The sequence below is a fragment of the Lathyrus oleraceus genome, chromosome 6 (assembly GCF_024323335.1).
Source record: "Lathyrus oleraceus cultivar Zhongwan6 chromosome 6, CAAS_Psat_ZW6_1.0, whole genome shotgun sequence".
Taxonomy (NCBI): domain Eukaryota; kingdom Viridiplantae; phylum Streptophyta; class Magnoliopsida; order Fabales; family Fabaceae; genus Lathyrus; species Lathyrus oleraceus.
Genome location: NC_066584.1, coordinates 112,131,286 through 112,148,957, shown reverse-complemented (window position 1 = coordinate 112,148,957; position 17,672 = coordinate 112,131,286). Strand labels below are relative to the sequence as shown.

The 17,672-nt window shown below is 35.9% G+C and overlaps 1 pseudogene; it reads left to right on the top strand.

The window, feature by feature from the left end:
- The first annotated feature begins 359 nt into the window (after positions 1–359).
- On the top strand, positions 360–459 carry LOC127099365 (uncharacterized; annotated as a pseudogene).
- Positions 460–17,672: the final 17,213 nt, after the last annotated feature.

Here is a 17,672-nt window from a genome sequence, read left to right as displayed (position 1 = left end):
GTTGACAGTCCGTAGGAGTGTGGCCTTGGATTCCACAGACCTCGCAATTCTGAGTTATAGCAACCACGGCGGCTGGAGGTGATACGTTTAAACTTTCAATTTTCTGGACCAAAGCATCCACTTTTGCGTTAACGTGATCAAGGTTACTTATCTCGTACATGCCAGTTTTCGTTTGAGGTTTTTCCACCGTTGTTCGTTCGGTTCCCCACTGATAGTGGTTTTGGGCCATGCTCTCGATAAGCTGGTAAGCATCAGTATAAGGTTTGTTCATTAATGCACCACCTGCAGCGGCGTCTATTGTTAACCTTGTGTTGTATAAGAGACCATTATAAAATGTGTGAATTACTAACCAGTCTTCCAAACCGTGGTGTGGGCAAAGTCTCATCATGTCTTTATATCTTTCCCATGCTTCGAAAAGAGACTCGTTGTCTTTCTGTTTAAATCCGTTTATCTGGGCTCTTAACATAGCTGTTTTGCTTGGCGGAAAGTATCGGGCAAGAAAAACTTTCTTCAACTCGTTCCATGTGGTGACTTAGTTGGAAGGGAGAGATTGAAGCCATCTTCTAGCGCTATCTCTTAATGAGAAAGGAAAAAGACGAAGTCGAATTGCCTCTGAAGTGACACCATTAGCTTTAACAGTATCAGCGTATTGGACAAATACGGATAAATGAAGGTTTGGATCCTCGGTAGGATTTCCAGAGAATTGGTTCTGTTGCACCGCCTGCAACAGCGAAGGTTTAAGTTCGAAGTTGTTTGCTTCGATTGCGGGCGGAGCAATACTTGAATGCGGCTCATCTTGCGATGGAGCGGCGTAATCTCTAAGAGCACGAGCTGGTTCTGCCATCTCGGTTATCGAAGGAAAAAGGTTTTTGAAATCAGGAAGTTCTATAGGAGGGAGATTGTTTGCAGCACGATATTCCCGAATTCGTCGTAAGACTCGGAGATATAGTTCGATATCGTTGATTCGTAAATAGAGCGGTTCGCCTTGTGAGCGAGTGCGTGGCATACAAATCAACGAAAGAAAGAATAGAAGAAAAAGAAACCTTAGTCTCTACAGCGTAACGGAAGAGTTACGATATCGATTAAATAAAATTCCCCGGCAACGGCGCCAAAAACTTGATCGCGACTTTATGAGTCGAATTTGGGGTACAAACTGCAAGTGCACAGTTCTATCGCGTAGTTTTAAAAGATATCGATCCCACAGGGACTTATGAATCGATATACCGTTATCTAAGGTTACTACGTAAAGCTAAGGTGAATAATGGTTGATTGTTTGGGGGCGAAGCTAAAAACTAAACTAAGATCTAGATTAAATATTAATAAATCGGATATCGGTATGTAGTTCGTCGTAATTAGGGAATCAATTCTTTGTCGGTTTCTTGGTTTTAAATTAAATCGTTTCAGTTAACTTTATTGATTAAAGGTTTTATCTCAAACTCTCGCTCTGTTGAATAAACCATGACTTTATGTTAATGTAGCTGTCACTTATAATTAAGTCAAAAACCACTTTTTGAAAGCAATAAAGTTGCAGAAACTCTTTTTAAGAAAACACTGACCGTTTTAAACACCCTTATCTCAAACTCTCGCTCTGTTGACTTAGGTTATACAATTAAACCCGAATGCTTAACTCTCGTCCTCACATTCAATCTTTAAGAATACTTTTTGGAAAAGGTCAGAATTTAATTAACTCTAAAACTTGCTCTCGCCCTGATCTAGAATTAATGCCTAATTTACACTGTCCAGTTAAAACCTCAAACTCTCGCTCTATTGATTTTAACTTCTTTATGTCTTTTACTTTTGTAAAAAATTCTTGTTATTAAACCTGTAAATTGAGACCGTAAAAAGATTGATTTTAATTTTAAGTTTGATTAGACCGACTTAGTCTTGATCCCTTATTTCGCTTACTTTACATACCGATATCTAGGCGAATTAGCCAGACATGCTAAACAAACAAAAATACATATCATGCATAAACAGACTCATCCCAGGCAGATAATATAAATAAGTAATAAAACAAAGCATTAAATAATAATTAAAGAACCTGAATGCGTTAAACAATAGTCTTGAACACTCTACCACAAGCCAGTAGGATTTGTTCTTGGATTCTTCAATTAAACAACAAATTAAAACGAAGGAAATAAAAACTAGATTCTAACGTAAGGTTAGATCCGGTAAAAGTTGCACAATAGTTTCCGGTGTAGAAACTATTGTGCGAAAAGAATTAATTAAATGCTAGAAAAGAAAATAGAATTGCAAAAAGGTAAAACAATAAAAATTCTGCAAAGTAATACTATAAAAATATAAGCCTAAACTGCTGGAAGAAGAAAAAAATGCGAAAACGGCAAAAGGCGTGGAAAATCTCCGAACCGAGAGCTTTCCCAATTAGCTGCTATTTATACTGCTACTTGTGTAACTGCTTTCCAAGGGTTTCCGTATACGCGGTCTTTTCGTTCCGAGGGTCAAGCGTGGAAATAGCTTTCAACGTGGTCAGTTGTGTTCCTAGTGCCAAAAATATAGGGGAAAGGTGTGACGTCCGTCACACCATGTGTGACGCTCGTCACAGGAGTGTGTTTAGTGTGACGCTCGTCACAACCTTTGTGACGCCCGTCACAGGCACAACGTGCGCTTTCTTTGGGCTGGGCTTGGTCTTTGTTATTTGTTTCCTTTTTATTCCTTCTTACACCTCCTTTTCTTCCCTTTTTCACTTTTGCTTCAAAATGGATACCTGACATAAATAGAAAGGAAATACCGCATAATATCTGATAAAATGAGATAAATTAAAGTAAATGATAATATAATCTAATTGAATTAAGTCCTAAAATGTGATATAATTTCATGTTATCAAACTTCGATATCCATCGTGCTCTTGGCTTCGGTTGAGAATAATGAATCATAACCAAATGACATGCTCAAAACAACCTCCATGATTAGGACCAACCGAATGCAGTTACTTGCCATAATCTCTAATTTTTGCCTAGATTTCCCCAAGGTGGGGTACTCAATCTACCGGGAATTTTTTTTGTTTTATGTCTCTAACTTTTGCCTGGATCGCCCTTTTGGTTTTTCAATCCACCGAGACGCTCATTTTTTCCTAAGCCTCCCTTTCAGGTTTTCAACTTAGCGAGTTGTTATTTTCTTTTTTAGGCAAAGTATTTATTGACTGCATTGGCATTCACAGGACGAGTGAACTCTTCACCATCCATAGTTGTAAGAATCAAAGCACCGCCTAAGAAGGATCTATTTAAAACATATTGGCCTTCATAATTATGAGTCCATTTGCCCCTGGCATCAGGTTTGAAAGATAGAATCTTCTTGGGCACGAGGTCACCTTCTCTAAACACACGAGGCCTGACCTTCTTATCGAAAGCTTTCTTCATTCTCTGATGATATGAATGACCATAACACATGGAAGTCATTCTCTTCTCTTTAATCAAATTTAACTGATCATATCTGGTCTGACACCATTTTACTTCAGTCAACTTGGCTTCCATTAGCACACCCAATGACAGGATCTCAACCTCTATTGGGAGCACAGCTTCCATGTCATAAACAAGAGAGAAGGGGGTTGCCCTTGTTGAAGTGCGGATGGATGTATGGTACCCATGCAAAGTAAATAGGAGCATTTAATGCCAATCTTTGTATGTCACAACCATCTTTTGAATGATCTTCTTGATGTTCTTCTTTACATCTTCAACAACCCCATTCATCTTAGGTATATACGGAGAAGAATTATGACGTACAATCTTGAAGTATTTGCAAAGAGCTTCCACCATATTATTGTTCAAACTTGATCCATTATCAGTAATAATCTTACTTGGTACACCATACCGGCATGTAATCTGATTCTTGATAAACCTCACAACAACTTATTTGGTCACATTTGCATACAATGCCACTTCAACCTACTTTGTGAAGTAGTCAATAGCCATCAGAATAAAATGATGTTCGTTTTATACTTTGTGCTCAATCATACCAATCATATCAATTCCCCACATGCAGAAGGTCCATGGAGAGGACATGACATTCAACAGTGTCGGAGGAACATGAATCTTATCTGCATAGATTTGACACTTGTGACATTTCTTCACAAACTTGCAACAGTCAGATTCCATTGTCAACCAATAGTAACTTGCTCTTAACATCTTCTTTGCCATAGCATATCCATTGGAAGAAGTACCAAAGGAACCTTCATGGACTTCAGTCATAAATAGTTCTGCTTCGTGTCTATCCACGCATCTGAGCAAAACCATATCGAAATTTCTCTTATAAAGCACATCACCATTCAGGTAGAAAGTTCCATCTAATCTTCTCAAAGTCTTCTTATCTTTCAAAGATGCCCCAAGAGGGTAAATCTCACTTTGGAGGAAACACTTGATATTAAAATACCATGGCTTTTCATCTTTGATTTCATCAACGAAAAACACATGAGTTGGCCTATCAAGACGCATCATAGTCAAATGAGGAACTTCATTCAAAAATTTCACCATAATCATTGAAGCCAACGTTGCAAGAGCATCTGCCATCTGTAGCGGTAAATTCATGATCATCAAGCTACGGATAAGCTAGACATCAAATAACAAGAGTCGTCACCGCGCTTTTATTGCTTCTAAGGGAAAAGTACGATAAAAACCAAAAAATAAGAAGTTTTCAAATAAAAACTAATAAAAGGCCAGAGATTACAGGTAAGGGGGTTGGTTACACAGAGGGAAGGTGTTAGCACCCAAATTGTCCTAGGAACTCCTAAGGAGCCCTTTTTTGTGTGCATATGTATTTTGTACAAATGATGTTTACAAGCAAATGGAATGGGGGGGTGAGAAAAGAATTCATTAATTATATTTTTTTTGTTTGACAAGACCTTCGGACTTGTGCCTACGTACCAACATAAAAATGAGGGATCAAAACCTCGTAGTTCATGGTAAAAATTTTAAAGTGGATGCATTGCTTTTAACAAAAATTTAAGTTTGAAAGGCACAAAAGGCCTAAAAATGGTTTGGATGAGTTAGTTCTTTTTTGCTTTTGAAAATTTTAAGTCAAGTATTGTAGCAGGGTATTCGTTACCATTAGAGATATTGACTAAATCTAAGGTAAACCATACAAGTCGAGTCGCCACCACACTTCTATTTATCCAAAGGAATGGTTAGAAAGCGAACAAAAACCTAAAAGTTTTATCAAATCAAAAACTAGTAAAAATGTCAGAGATCGGGGTAAGGGGGTTGGTTATGCAATGGGAAGGTTTTAAGCACCCAAAACATCCTAGGTACTCCTAGGGAGCCCTTTTCATATTTGTTGTAAGGTTGGTATTTTGTGAAAATTTTGTTTGTGCAAACATGATTGAAGAGATGAGAAGAGAATATACAAGTTATTTACATTTTGTGTTTGGATGGATAAACCCATTGCCTACGTACCACCTTAAAAAAGATTAGGATCAAAACCTCGTAGTTCGGGGTAAAAATCTCAAAATGAGTTGGTGAATCGGTTGGTCCAAAAGCCTTAAGGTCTTTTGTTATCCAAGGGAGAAAACTCAACCTAAAACCATAAATCCACCATGTGAGGATAGCTTCAACATGCTAGTGAGGGGTTAACCCTATACTAAGCATGGAAGACTCATTGTCCATCCCTAAGGATATAGATGAGTATTACATCTACCTCATGGATAACTCAAACTTAATAGCTAAAGGTTATGAAAAGGTTTGATTAAGAGAGTGGCCATTGAAACCACAAAGGTATTTGAATGAGTGGTATTTACCAATGAAAAGTATTTACAAAATATGGTCAAAGTTGATTTAAAAGTTCAATTCAAAATAAGTGTTATGAAAAGAAAGTTTAAAAATCAAAAGCATAAGGCTTAGGTTTCTAATGTTTGAAAACTAGTATTAAATGTTTGCACAAAAGTTTTGGCTTGGGTTAGAGTGGGGGGAAGAAGAAGAATGGCTAAAGTCCTAATCATACAATAGATGAAGGATAAGAAACAAGACCACAAATGGAGTTCCTCTCTTGAGATCATATTGATGATCCAAGTAGCTCCCGTCCTTTGGAATATGCAAGCAAAATAATTGTAAGCTCAAGCAATCAACATAATCAATCAAGCTCTTAGAAGATCCCCAATGTCCCTTGTATCTTTCACTTTAGATGAACATGGCAATGGTTCTTCAATTTGGCCCAAATAGGATCCCCTAGCACAAAAGCACACACATCAAAAAGTTCTATGAAGTAAATCAAGAATAGACAAGAGTGAGTTTAGAGGTTTGGTCCTTCTAATCCATCTTCAACATTAAAGTCCTTTTACTCCAATTTAGCATAGGGAATGTCCGAGAAACTAAGTCCATTTGTCCATTTCTTTGCATTTGGTCCACAACAATCAAAACAAAACACAAGCACAATAATATATACACAATTATGTGCTCAAGTGAGCAAAAGGCAAATCGCATTAACATAAACATGTGCTTAAATGAGCAAAGGGGGAAAAGCAAATGAATAATATGTACAAGAATAGTAAATTGCATAAATGTAAAGAGCAAGAAGTAAATGTTAATGGTTAATGGTTAGTGTTAATAGTTAGTGTGCCATAAGGCAAATTTAGCGTTATGTTAAGCAATCGTAATTGGACTTATGTAGAAGTCACAACTATCTGAGGCCGCTCAATAATAATGTAGGCAACAACACAAGTTAGAGGTCTTGATTAGTGAATCAAACTCCAACAACTTGCCATGCCAAAAAGAAGATGAGAAATGATCTTGTATTAATTTAGGTTCTTTGCATGATTTAGGAAGTAACCTATCCTTAATGCAAAGCCATTCACTTGATCTATGATCAAGATGAATTAGATTTGAATCAAGGAAGATTAAACCTCCATGTATCAATGTTAACCACCAATCTTTAACTCATTGATCAAAAAGAAGAAAGAAAGAAGAAGAAGAAGATGATGAAGAATTAAAGTGCATTAATGAAAATGGTATGTATTAATCAAGAAGTATTGACCAAAGATAAAGAAGATCAAGGTCAAACAATAGAAAACAGAAGCAAAATGAAGTGTTATGAAAAGAAAGTTTAAAAATCAAAAGCATAAGGCTTAGGTTTCTAATGTTTGAAAACTAGTATTAAATGTTTGCACAAAAGTTTTGGCTTGGGTTAGAGTGGGGGGAAGAAGAAGAATGGCTAAAGTCCTAATCATACAATAGATGAAGGATAAGAAACAAGACCACAAATGGAGTTCCTCTCTTGAGATCATATTGATGATCCAAGTAGCTCCCGTCCTTTGGAATATGCAAGCAAAATAATTGTAAGCTCAAGCAATCAACATAATCAATCAAGCTCTTAGAAGATCCCCAATGTCCCTTGTATCTTTCACTTTAGATGAACATGTCAATGGTTCTTCAATTTGGCCCAAATAGGATCCCCTAGCACAAAAGCACACACATCAAAAAGTTCTATGAAGTAAATCAAGAATAGACAAGAGTGAGTTTAGAGGTTTGGTCCTTCTAATCCATCTTCAACATTAAAGTCCTTTTACTCCAATTTAGCATAGGGAATGTCCGAGAAACTAAGTCCATTTGTCCATTTCTTTGCATTTGGTCCACAACAATCAAAACAAAACACAAGCACAATAATATATACACAATTATGTGCTCAAGTGAGCAAAAGGCAAATCGCATTAACATAAACATGTGCTTAAATGAGCAAAGGGGGAAAAGCAAATGAATAATATGTACAAGAATAGTAAATTGCATAAATGTAAAGAGCAAGAAGTAAATGTTAATGGTTAATGGTTAGTGTTAATAGTTAGTGTGCCATAAGGCAAATTTAGCGCTATGTTAAGCAATCGTAATTGGACTTATGTAGAAGTCACAACTATCTGAGGCCGGTCAATAATAATGTAGGCAACAACACAAGTTAGAGGTCTTGATTAGTGAATCAAACTCCAACAACTTGCCATGCCAAAAAGAAGATGAGAAATGATCTTGTATTGATTTAGGTTCTTTGCATGATTTAGGAAGTAACATATCCTTAATGCAAAGCCATTCACTTGATCTATGATCAAGATGAATTAGATTTGAATCAAGGAAGATTAAACCTCCATGTATCAATGCTAACCACCAATCTTTAACTCATTGATCAAAAAGAAGAAAGAAAGAAGAAGAAGAAGAAGATGAAGAATTAAAGTGCATTAATGAAAATGGTATGTATTAATCAAGAAGTATTGACCAAAGATAAAGAAGATCAAGGTCAAACAATAGAAAACAGAAGCAAAATGAAGATTAGAAGTCAAGAAACAAATAAAATATTTTTGGCATTTTTTAATATTGAAATAAAACTTGAATTAAAATAATAAAGAAAGGTCAAACTTCAAACTCACTTCAAATCAACTTTGAAAAGTCCAAGTGAATTATCCCAAGTTCAACAAGGTCAAACAAAGTTTGACAAAAAAATTCAGCATTTTTAAAAGTCAGAAACTATTTTAAATCAATTAAAAATGCATAAAAATAACCTAATTGAACTAAAATCTCAAATAAATCTCAAATCAATTAATAAATTTATGAGAATATTTTTCATAGATCCATCATCATTCAAAGAGGTTGAGAAAATATTTTTGTATTTTTTGAATATCAAAAACTATTTAAAATGAATTAAAAATAACCAGAAAAGAGAAAATTCATGAAAAATATTAAATGATAAAATAAAAAATATTAAAAATCATTTTTAGAAACTAGAAATTAAAAGAGAAATAATGCAATTGGTCTCATAATTTTTGGACCAATAATGAGGGAGATATGAATTTTTGAAATAAAATGGAATTAAAAGAAATAAAAGAAATTAAAATCAGAAATTAGAAAATATGGAAAAACACAGAGCGTTGGATGATAGCTCATTAATAGAGCTGGCACATCACATGGCTCCTGAGCGCGCGCCCACCAAACACGTGAGTCAATGCATCACACACAGCCTTTAATTGAGTCATAACATTGAATGGCCATGATCAAATCTGGAAATAGAAACGCACGGCTGTGATTCAATCTGGAGATCAGACGGTGACCAGCGCCACCGTCTTCTCCGGCCAACTTCCGGCCAAACCAGAATTTGCAGAAATTAAAACATCAACCAAAATGCACGATCCAGATGCCATTCGAAAGCTGGGGTGATGTACATCACCCCTGTGCCACTCAATTCCACTCTAGATCTCTAGATTGAGAGAAATCAGAGGTGGAAATTTTGTGGTGTTCAAGTGAACTTAATGATTTTCAAAAATTGAAAGCAATGCAATGTTGCCTCTATGTAGAGGACTTCAGATCACACAAGAACAAAGCAAATAGATCAATATTCAAGTTGGTTCGAAGCAAAATATAGTTGAAGAAAACCTTTGAATTGCAAGGATTTGAGTCAAGATCTTTGGATTCTTTTGCAAACAGTTAGCACTATAGATCAAGTGGAGAAGGTTTAGGAACTTTGAGATCTGAAGATTGATCAATGAAATCAAAATTCAGATCTGAAAAATTGAAGAGAAATGATATAGTTCCTTTAGTGAGGGTTGAGTTTTGAGTTCAGCAGCAATTGGGGCGCCTTAAGGTTGAAGAAATGAGAGGCCAAGGCATTGTATTTATAGATGAAGGGAGCTGCAAGCATGAGCAAAACTGTGTGCATGGATGAAAAGGGCCTCCATGCATGGGCCTGTACAGGCACATGGAGGGCCCAATTCTGATTGGAATGGCAAGGTAAACATCACCAAATATGTTTTGGACGTGCAAATGAGATGTATTTGGATCATGCATGGCAACTGAATCAAGTTTCCAAAAATGCACTAAAACGTTCCCCTCTTCGAAAATGATACTTCCAAAATTGAAACATAGCCTTATGGGTAATGGTTGGAAAGCTTGTTGCATAAGGAACAAATGTCATGTTGATCAAAACTCCATTTGGGCCTTGGAAATTAATGAAAATTGAACTTGAAGTGTAGGGTGCAAAACATGCATATGTGAAATTTTCAAAATTGGTCAAAGTTCAAGCCCCTCTGTCTCAATGATGCAAGCTCCAAATGACAAAATCTTCAACATGAAAGTTGTATATATTTTCAATTAAATCAATTTGGACTTAAATTTTGCATCATTTGGATTTTTATGAAGAAGTTATGGGCACTTGAAGTTGGACTTTTTCACATTTCAATGCATTTGGTCCAAAGTGACCTATAATGTTTTGCATTATCACATGTATTTATTTTGAGATTTTGAAATTTTTCTCAAGATAACATTTGAAGTAGACATCTTAATGTTTCCAATGCACTTGGTCTCACCCCCAAATCATGAAAAATGAATGAGTTATGTCCTTGGAAAGTTGACCTAAAATTAGGGTTTCAGTCAAAATGACCTATAATGTCTTGGAATGAATGATGACCTTCCAAGCTTAAAATCAATTTTTGATGAACATGAAAGTTGTTCATGTGGTTCTTAAGAACATTTTTTGTTTTAGGTTCATCTCCATTTGACCAACACATAAAATGTTAGGTCTCAGTGCAATTCAAAATAGTCAAATGAATTGACTAATCAACTTCTCAAGTCCAAAACTCATATCTTGATGAATTGATGATTGAGGAAACTCAAATAAGTTCAAATATGCTTAAATTATGAATTAAGGAACTTCCCTTGCTTATATTTGACCATGGGTTGAGGTTGCTTCATGAGCAAGGCACAGTTGATGAATAGATGAATTAGGGTTTCCTTGGGAAACAAGCCTCAAGCCCTTTGATTTACTTTGATCAAACTGATGAATTAAGATACTTGGAAGGTATATTTGATGGATGAGAGCTTTGGGAACCATTGCCATTCTTGCTTTCATCTCCTCTTGGCCATATCCATGCACATAGGATCTCCTAGAAGCTTTAGACCTTGTGACTGCTCAAGCTACAAACAAGAGATGTTAGTGACATATTTTTGTGCTTTTGGTTAGTGAATAAAAAATGAGAAAAGCAATGATATACAATTCAAGTATGCTTGGTGATCTCAAACCAAACTCACAAGAGATCCAACCCCCAAAGTAAGGAGCCAAGATGCTTATGATCCTTGAGGCAATGTAAATGCAATGTTATGATGCCATGAGGGATCTTAGGGTCAAAATTAGGGTCTTACAAGTATAATTAAGTATATTTACAAGTTCGATTAAGAAAAGGAGTTTAAAACTGAAATGGTATAAGGCCAAAGTTTCTAATTTGCAAAAGTGGTCAAAGTTTAGAAATCAACAAACACAAGCAAAGAAGATTTTTGAAAGGAGGGAGAGATTTTGAAATTAAAGAAATGGGGAGGAGATGAAGAGACTAATCCTAAGCACAAATTTAAAAGTTAAGAGTTGAAAAGATCTGACCAATGGGCTGCAATCCAATAGACAAGAGTGTCATATAGAAACCCAAATTCCCTTGGACATTAGAATCAAGAAACAAACAATGCACAAAATATCAACTTGAAGAGCAAGGCATCAAATAAAGATATCCATATCCAAGCTTAGAAATTCCATGATCTTTCTTCAAATTTTCCCATGTAGTAGATGAATTCCACAATGCCACAAGTCACGGGTTCAAAATAACAGCTTCAGAATGATCATGTTGCAGATGAACTCAACTGGATCTTCAATGATGTATCTGATGAAGTTTCAAATTACAAGCACTTGGTTACATGAAAGTTGGCATTGACCAAGTCCTTTGCATCGAGAGTGTTGCCTAAATTCTAAGTCCTAAAGTCTCAGATCAAACCAATAGTCCACACAAGATCCTTTTTAGGTTTTTTGTTTTTATTATGTACATTAATGGTCAAAGACCACGCAAACAAACACAATATACACAAATAAAATATATCACAAAATATGGTAGAAATGGACAAAGTGAAAATGACATTAACATAAACAACGAGAACGGTATGAATAATGGCAAATAAATAAGGCTTAAAAATAAAGTGCATTAAAAATAAAGGCTTGAAATTAAATGTTAGTGGTTAATATGTTAGAAGTTAGTATTGCTTTTGCTCTTATTTGTTTGTCATTCTTTGGAGAATACTCAACCCACTTATCACAAGCATGGATCCTTGAACCAAGACATCTTCCAAAGGAAGGAAAAAAGGCCAAGTTTCCACACAATACCATGAAAGAGGGGATACTTACAATCTCACTAACTAGAATGTTATGCCTTTTGTGTCAAAATTTAGCGCTATGTTAAGCAATCATAATTGGACTTATGTAAAGTCACAACTATTTGAGAACAGGCAATAGAATTTTGGTGTTAATGGATGTTAGAGACATAGTATATGCAAAAGTGGTGGCCTAATCTCATCCATACTCATGTTGATTTTGCAACCAACTAGCCTTAGGATATAGAGATGTCATAGGACCATGACATAAATGCATAAAGAAGAGGAATGAGATGAAGAGGGAAGGGAGATAGATCAAACTCAAATTGGACAAAGGAGGACTTTTACCAAATTAAGATCATTCATTCATTTTGGGAGATGGAATGTACATTCCATCAATCACCTAAATTCAATGATCTTAACCTAGCAAAGTCAAATCAACCTTGACCACGACCCAACAACACAAGTCAAACTTACAAAATCAATCAAAATGGCTCAACACAATTATTTGGCATTTGTTCAATTTAAAAATACTAAAAATAATACATTAAATTAAATATGGTTGGTCAAATTCCTAAAACCTCATCAAAACACCAAAGAAATGGGCATGAGATTTATCATAGGTCAAACAAGATCAAAGGACCTTGGAGAAAATTCTTCAAAATTTTTGGGAAACTTAAAAGTATTTTTAAACAATTATAAATAATCACAAAATCAATTAAATCATGAAAAATATTAATAATGATCCAAAAAATAATTTTAATTCAGAATGTGAAAGAGGATTTTATTTTAAAATTTTTGGTAAAACTTTCATATTTTTTGGAACAATAATAAAATTAATATGAATTAATGAAAATCAAAGGAATAAAATGAAAAATCAGAAAATACAAAAAACGTGGACCACATGATCTCCCTCATTAATTAAGGTGGCAGATCAAGTAGTCACAAGCGCGCGTTACATGATGGAACTTAGTTAGCGCGCTGCACATGTGGTTATCCAAACCAACACGTGAGATTAAAACAAATTAAACTGAATCAATGGCTCAGAACCTTGCCACCTCGCTGCCGGAGCAAATGGTCGGTCACCTTCTCAGGCGAACCTCGTCGGACTGGTTTAGTTATCACCATGGTAAAAATAAAAAAAAAGGACATGATCTGAAAGAGAAAATGGCGTAGAGCTCGAATCTGACCTCAATTTTAACTAACTCCACATATATAGAAAGATATGAAGAGTTGAATTTTGAGGTGTGTCAACTGAGTTGCTTCGATTTGACCTCAAAGCAACTCAATCTTCTTGCCCACATAGGTAAGACTTCAGACAACCAAAGATCCAAGAGAATTGATGAGAATTGAGTGAGAATCGAAGAGAAGAAAATTTCTGGAAAATACCTTCAATGTTGTGCAGAACTTGCTCTTCCTTGCTTCAATTCTTGTTTGATCTTGCTCCAATGACTTGCAGAAGTGGATTAGGAATGGTAAGAAGCTTTGGATCCTGTGGTTTTTGAATCTCCAAACAGTGAGATTCAAACTTAATTTTCAAGTGAAAATTATCAGGTTTTCCTTTGAATTGTGAGGGTTCGAAGAGTGGGGGCAAAGTTGGCGCGCAAGGATACTCTCAAATGAGCTAAGAGGGTCTCTATTTATAACATTTTGAAGTGTTATTTGCACACTTGAAGTTTCTTCCAAAATTGGCAATGTCGTGCACAAGCTTGCATGGGCGTGTACAGACCCATGAAGCAATCCAATTAGGTCCAAATGCAACTGTTCTGAAGTTGGAATGAAGCTTGAATGGCAAGGCAATGTTATGTGATCATTTGAAGTTTTGATTTTACCAATTGATGCAGGTCCGTTAACACCATGCGCAACCCTAAAAAACCTCATCCAAAATGAGTGGATCAGGACTCTTTGGAAAGCTTAGATAAAGAGGAACAAATATTATGTTGAACACTTTTCCATTTGGAACTTGGATCATGGTGAATTTTGAGGTGGAAGTTTGGAAATTTCAACATGTTGAAAAAATTTCTCTGTGTCAAGTCATATACTTCAATGTTCCACCTTACTAAACGTTTTATGTGAGCTTCAAATGAGAAAAGTGCCTTAACCAAAGTTGTAGATATTTCAAAGACTTTCAAAATAGTCACCAATTTAATATCATTTGGATTTAGAATGAGAGAGTTATACATTTTTTAAGTTGAGGAAAATCACTTGTTCAATGGTATTGGTCCAAAATGACCTATAATGTATCCTAATATCACATGCTCATAAAAGTTGATTTAGCTCTCACTCCAAACATCAAAGTTGAAGTAGACACCTAGAATTGGATTGTTCAACTTGGAAATATTTCATTTCATAAAAATTGAGCAAGTTATGGCCTTGGGAAGTTGACTTTCAAATTAGGGTTTAGACAAAATGACCTATAATGTTTCAACATAGAAAGTGATTTTCCAAGCAAAATTAGCTCTAGACCTCAACATGAAAGTTGTTTGGAATGTCACTTAGAGTAACTTTGAGCTTGGAATAATTTTTCATATGGTTAAAATTATAGGAGATAGGGTCTAGGGAGACCCAATTTTGATCAGATGAATTCATCTGGCCAACCACCATCAACCAACTTGCTAACTTGCAATTTTCTTGACTTTTTAGGCTCATGGTAGATCATATATGCATAAGATGATGAAATTTGAAGTGTCCCTTAAGAAATTTGATCAATTGATGAGGAAGCTTGTTGGAGAAGTTACTCAAGATACCGAGACAAACTAGGGTTTCCAAGGCAAACCAGCTCCAAACTATTGAAGAAATCTTGATCAAAATAACATGAAAAGATCATTGGGACTCAGATATGATGCTTAGAGACATTGTGGATCAATCCTTGGTTGTACTCTTATCTATGAGGGTCTTAAACCCTAAATATGAACTTGATAGATCAATGGGTATCATGCCCTACCTACAAAAGAGTAGACAAATTCAAAGACATATTTTTGGTATTTTGGTTAGAAAAATGATAATATACAAGTATGATACAATCACATGGTGCTTGGTGATCTCTCCCAAAACAAACCCAATGAAAAAGGGGTAAGGAGGATGCCAATGTGTGATCCCAATGTAAGTGCATATGATGAAATTGCATGAGGGATCTTAGGGTCAAAATTGGGGTCTTACAACTGCCCCTATTTAAGGATATTCTAACTGAGGAGGGGAAGGTTAAAATCTTCATATTGACTCAGTAGAATGGACTTAAATAATAACATATAGAAACAAATTTTGGTCCCTAGGAGACCTCATAATGCATATGATATGAATGTAAAAGCAAATCCTCTGTGGGGAAATATTGCCACAAAGGAAAAGAAATCACAGCGACCGAAATTCCGCAGGAGCGCAATGTATTCCGTAAGGAAAGCTCATCGGGGAGACAGAGACTCTGAGGGGATAAAAGGGCTATGCGTAGGTCAGGTTACGACTTTAAAACTGCTGGGTGACTAGAGGAATTCCATAAAATGGAAAGGCTTAACCGGGGAAACAAAAACATTTGCAAGGGAAACGGGTAGATCAAGATAAAACTGACATATGTGAATCATGCAGGAACAACGATTTCACTAAGGAAATATGCACTCAACTCAACTGGGGAAGAAATAGACTTCAACACAGGAGGAGCAAAAGTTTATTATCCACTACCTGTTACTAGGTAAGGAGGTAATAAAGATCTGACATAGAGGACATCCGTCATCGGTTAAGATGGACATATCAAGGATGACTCGCTTGGAACCGCCAGGAGGGAGTATTCATTACTGGTTATTGGGTAAGAATAGCCTTGCTGGGGAAAACTGCAAAAATAGGATTTACAACTACCAGTTATTGGGTAGAAGACCGAAGATGAGAATATTTGTCACTGGTTAAAGTGAACATATCAAGGATAGACTCAAAGGAAAGAAAATTCGGCATCGGTTAAGATGAACATATCAAGGATAGACTTTCCTGGGGACGCCAAGGAGGATATCCGTCATCGGTTAGGATGAACATATTAAGGATAAACCAACTAAATAAAAAGTAGGAATTACATCTATCGAATTTTGGATAGAATACCAAAGGAGAGAATATTTGTCACTGGTTAAAGTGAACATATCAAGGATAGACTCTGCGAGGAAAAGATAGGAATTACATCTATCAGTTACTGGATAGAATACCGAAGGAGAGAATATCCGCCACTGGTTAAAGTGAACATATCAAGGATAGACTCTGCAAATGGGAGAAAAGAAGACCGCAAAGAGAAGGAAATCTGTCATCGGTTAGGATGAACATATCAAGGATTAACTCTCTAGGGAACAAAATAGGGATTACAACTACCTTGTTACTTGGTAGAATACCAAAGATGAGAGTATCCATCATCGGTTAGGATGAACATATCAAGGATAAACTCACAACAGGGGAATAAAATATATGTCAACGGTTAGGATGAACATATCAAGGATATACTTCCTGGGGAAACATAAAATGAATCCGTTGGGGACTCCACTGGGGAGAAAATACGGGTACTTTTGCCGGGTATCGGGCAAGAAGTAACAAACTACCAACCAAGAATGGTATTACCAATCACTGGGTAATAAACTCTTAGGGGACCCAAAACATCTATCTAGGTAGGATCTAGAAAGAAACGGTCAATCAAGACTCGACCCAATGAGGATATAACTCAAGGGGAGTGGTTCCATCCAGATAATCAACTGGGGAGGAAACTGAAATACTAATCACCCATGAGGAAATAACTCAGTGAGGAAAGGAGAAAGGCTAAAACCTTTCTGCTTATGGGGCTGACACTCTATATTTGAGGGAGGACAGACACCAAACTCGCATGGGAACAAAGTACCGCCATAACATAGAATAAGAATCACAAGAATGAGTCAACAAGTGCTATGATGCAATCATGAAATCATATGAGTGTATATATATATATATATATATATAGATATATATATATATATATATATAGATATATATATATATATATATATATATATATATATATATATATATGTTACATAATGATTATGCTGACAAAACGATCTTAAAGGATACAAGGGTGTCGCAAAATTGAATCATCGATACAATTCTCGGCCAATCCACAAAAGAGGGAAACAACTGTTGGAGAAAAGTGAAATCAATATCACAAAGGCTCAACCCTAGCTGGGGAAACAAAGGAGATTTGCTGAGGAAAACCACTATCACGTTTGCGGGGAATTTTAGGTCAACACCATATTAAATGGGGGACAACCATGCAGAGAATAAGCACAAATAGCTACTCATAAACCAGGAGAAAACTCTGACTGAGAGTGAATCTGATGGTGACTAGTGGGCAAACCAAAGTTCTGCTGAAACCATGTAAATTACCTTAATGAAATGTCCTTACTCAGCTAGGAACTCGGCTAGGGAATAAACACTCTGTAGAAATTGCACAACACTATCGGGGATGAAAGAGGAATTATGTCTACTGCTTGGGGAGAACCAATACTTCTCTACACTTAGAGCTTACTGCTTTCGGACCACTGTTGATATTCCTTCTAAATGAAATCGATTATTTAA